The sequence below is a fragment of the Arachis duranensis genome, unplaced genomic scaffold, assembly GCF_000817695.3.
Source record: "Arachis duranensis cultivar V14167 unplaced genomic scaffold, aradu.V14167.gnm2.J7QH unplaced_Scaffold_608113, whole genome shotgun sequence".
Classification (NCBI taxonomy): Eukaryota; Viridiplantae; Streptophyta; class Magnoliopsida; order Fabales; family Fabaceae; genus Arachis; species Arachis duranensis.
The window spans coordinates 1,620,098-1,624,651 of record NW_026264987.1 but is presented as its reverse complement, the minus strand read 5'-3'; the positions used below and the strand labels follow the sequence as shown (position 1 = coordinate 1,624,651).

The window sequence follows — 4,554 nt, the reverse complement described above, 5'->3', positions numbered from 1 at the left end:
CCAATTGATGTTCATTTAGTCCCTTTATGTAATCTGAACTTATTTTTCTGCATAAATTTATAGTTGTATACCTTAAATACTAAAACTAATTTTGAATTTAGTGTGTTTAACACACACAGACACACACCCCTTATTGATGTTCATTTAGTCCCTTTATGTAATCTGAATTTGTTTTTCTATATAAATTTATAGTTATATGCCTTAAATACTAAAACTAGTTTTAGACATTATGCTTCTATTATTGCTATAGCTTTTTTCAACAACAAATTGAGGATAACAAACGAAGACCCAACAGAGCAAGTGTCCCAATGAATACATCGTTAGAAAACTTAAATCAATCTAATGCCTACTAACCTGTGGAAGCTATTGGATCACCTAACAATTGCCATCATGAGAGCGAAAAACAGCTCAATGGCCACAAATCCAGCTTTTCGATTTGACCCATATTCCAATCACTCCCATAAATCTCAACCACTATCCCTCTCTCTGAACCCTACCCTAAAACAAATAGAGGGGTGTAGAAGAAAAAGGGCACAGAAGGAGAAAGAGAGCCATGATCAAAGCTTCATCCGACGACCAAGCTCCAGATCCATCCATGAAAAAATTGAAGAAATCAAAAACAATTCAACGAAATAACTAATCGAGCAATAAATAAGATCAAGTGTGTATGAGGATTAATAGCTCAATAGTTCAGTGTATATTATACAAAACTGAGTGTTAAAATCAACAGAAAATTACAAAACTCAGATTTAGCTACACAAAAACGATCCAATTAAAATTTGAAATCATTGTGGAAACACGCAAACCCTAGTGGGAAATCAAAAACACAACTGCAAACCCTAACAAAATCATTGCATACCGAAAATGAAGAACCTAACAGAAAATTAAAAAACAATCTCTCTTCATAAAGATGGAGTTCAAAAAAAGAATTAAAATTATTCAAAACTACTATGAATTACATATTAGAAAACCAAATTCAATCTAATTCCTATAATTTCTAGGATATTTGGAGAGCAATTGAAGAGATTCCATATGAAGTGTATATAGCTCTTATTATGTGTCTCAAGATCATTGTGTGTTTTATCCACATGCTTCTGTTTTAGTTGCTGCTAGAACTAAAAGATTTGCCACCTTTTAACTAAGAAAGCTATAAAAAAGAAGTATGCATTTATGTACAACGAAGGTACGTTTCTTTAATCTCCAAAGAAAAATTAATCAATTAGGAGCAGAGTCTATAACACTTCTAAGTTACAGATTTTATTAAAAGCTGTTTCAAGGTTCATGATCATCCGAAGATCTTATTTATAATGGTAAGAGAATATTATTCATCAAATTATTCTCATTTTCTGATGATAAATAAATTTTAACTTAATATATTCTCTGAGAATGAAACCCAATAATTCTTACCTTAACATGCTTAAAACATTCCTCCTGCTGTTGCACCCTCTTCACTTTATCCTCTTGCTTTCTCCTTTTCATCTAACAGAAAATCGAAAAATAATCTCTCTTCATGAAGACGGAGTTCAAAAAAATAATTAAAATTATTCAAAACTGTTATGAATTACATATTAGAAACCCAAATTCAATCTAATGCCTATAATTTCTAGGATACATGAGAAATCCTATAATTTCGAAGATCTTCAACGCCGACATCATCAAATCGGAGAATCGAAGGAAGAGAGAAATCGAAGTTGTAAAGCTAAATATCTTTCAGTCACTCCCACAAATCTCTCCCAGAAATGGGTCCTCATCTCTCTAAACCCTAACCTAATAGCACGAGAGGGCTATAGCAGAAACAGGTGGCAAATAGTAAAAAATTAAATCAAACAACACAAGAAGAGAAATGAAAAAAAATAAATAAATGAATCAATCAATCAATCAAAATAGACCAGTCTGAACAGCAGGATCAGGCTTAGAAGCCAACTAAGTTTGCTGCTTCTGCTACTGAGCCGCCGCAGCTGAACCCTTCTTGGGTGGAGACGCCGCTGCCGCCGCGGCGATTTGCTGTGAGAGGTCCTCGGCGCCATCACCTCACGAATGGAAAGGGTTCGCCGTTATTTCTACAAAGGAGACGCGACACGAAGAGCGAAGAAGCAGACCAAAGAGAGAAGTGTCAATGTCGTCGGTGCGGTAGGGTGCTACGGCAAAGAAGGCACGCCGGTGCAGCTCGGAGTGCAACGGAGCGCACCAAAGAGAGTGAGAGGAAGTACGCCAGAGAGAGAAAAAGAGCACTGTGCTTTTCCTCTTCTTTCTTTATTTTTATGGAAAATTCCAAGGTTCTGAGAACCAGACCGGTCATCGAACCACTCTAGTTACTGGTTTATTGATTTATTGGTTCAACCAATTCCACCGTAGTTCAACTGGAAAAACCGTTTTATAATAAACACCTGATTCTATAAAAATTCAATGAATAAAGCAACTGGTTCTAAACACTCTTCTACTGCATTTTTTAACTTCAAAAGGGGATAATAAACAACTAGTTCTATGAATAAACAAACTACAATGATATGCAATGCCAAAAACAGGCCAATGATAAAATAATAAAGGGTTTCTCTCTTCAATTCTATGTTCAAGCTTGTGGCAGACCAGAATTACCGTTGAAATAGTCTTCCTTCTTAATTCTTATATACCTCAAAGAATTTCCAACAAAATGAAAATTGAACACAACACACAATTTTAAAACAAAAACAAAACAACACTCAGAAATCAATCACCTCTTCCAAACACAGCCTTAAAACAAAATAGAACAACATTTAGAGTATGGGCATTAATCACAAAAAAATGATTTCTGAAACAACAAAAACAGCAGAACAACATTCAGAGTTTGAGCATTGATCATAAAATATTGATTTATGAAACAAAACAAAAACAGAAGAACAACATTTAGAGTTTGAGCATTGATCACAAAAAATTAATTTCTGAAACAAAACAAACAATCAACAAAACCATGAAAACCGAATTTTTTTTCCTTCAGAAGAAGAAAACAATGAAAACATGAAGCATATAATAAATCAATTATCACCAATATCCAGCAAGAATCTCAAAGACAACAATAAATACACAACAACAATTTAGCAAATAAACAAGGACAAGACCTAAATAGAAAATCCAACAAATTAAATCGCAGAAACCTAATAATTTAGCAAATTAAAACAACAGCAGCCCAAAAATTTAACAAATTATCAACTTAACAAGTTCAAGAATTGAAAATCACAACAAAAACAAAAACAAAAAAAAATAACAGAAGAACAACAAAACAACAACACAAGAACAATTAGCAAATTAACAAGTTCACACTAACAGTTAAAATTTACCAGAAGAACACTAATGCAAGTGGAATCAGCATGCTAATATGTTTTCTATAAAGATGCTATTTGTGTAGCTAAAATTTCCTAATTACTAAGATCCAATCATTCTAATTTCACATGCAATCAACTTACTAAGTTTCTAAAAGCTAGAATGATAAAACCAACCCGAAATATGGTTAAAGCATTTCATCAAACATGTTGAGGGCGGTAAACTTGAAACGAAATAAGAGAATTCAAAGCTTAATATCAATGTGATAGAGAAGAAAACATAACTATTGTATACTTTAATTTAGTCTATGAAAAAAATCCAAACCACTATTGGTGTTGCGTGAGTGTATTGTCTGGTGGCGGGTTTAGGGAACTCACCGCGACGACAAAGAGAGCAGTTTGACGGCTAGGTGGAGCGCGCGGGTTGGACGCAGATTTTGAAGCAGAGCAACGTGGCTTCCAGACGAATGCGAATGCGAACACGAACGGTGAACGGCGAGTGAACGCGAATGGTAAACGCCGAGCAAACTTAAACGGCGAAGACCGCGAACGAAGACGACGGCTGAACGAAGACGCGAACGTGAACGGCAAATAAACGGCGGCGGAAGCGCGGCTAAGCAGACAAAGACGACGGACGCCGAGTTCGAGGAAGCAGCTGCGATCGGTGACAGCGAACAGGGGTTAAAGACTTGGAGTACGAGGAAAGCTAGATAGACGGACGGACGGACGGCGGCAGTATGCCACTCCTTGCGGCGGTGGTGTAGACTTACAGTGCTAGGGTTTTTTGGCTGAGTTTCTGTGAATGAAAGAAAGGGAGGGAGAAAGGGAGAAAGAAACAAAGGAGCTTTAAAACCAAGAGTGAAAGGAAGCCAAATTTGCCAAAAACGACGCCGTTTCTTTTAAACCGGTCGGTTTTTTATCCAGTTCAACCAGCCATTTCTTCGGTTTTTGGAGAAATGGTTTTAAGGGGCAAATCGGAACGTAATTACTGTCGGTTCATATTTAGACTGGTTGAATAGACTGGTTTGATCCAGTTTTTAGAACATTAAAAAATTCTACCGTGTTTACGCACGTTTTCAGCATAGTATGCTGACTTCGCGTGGCAATATGAAAGAACGACACACGGTGATGAGAATGGTTGTGAGACAGAGCAGAAGAAACATTCCGTCCTGCGATTGAAAGTAATTATGTAGTAATTAGTTTTATAATTAGGTGTTGGAATAATGGGCATTAATTTGTGGGCTGTAAGAACTTTATA

The 4,554-nt window shown here is 36.1% G+C and overlaps 1 long non-coding RNA gene across 1 annotated transcript; it reads right to left on the bottom strand.

Moving 5' to 3' along the window:
- Positions 1 to 14: 14 nt before the first annotated feature.
- On the bottom strand, positions 15 to 4,137 carry LOC107462270 (uncharacterized). Its single transcript, XR_001586769.3, has 3 exons — positions 3,675 to 4,137; positions 1,408 to 1,479; positions 15 to 581 (listed from the first exon to the last, which is right to left on the bottom strand). It is a non-coding gene; the product is annotated as an uncharacterized LOC107462270 (long non-coding RNA).
- Positions 4,138 to 4,554: the final 417 nt, after the last annotated feature.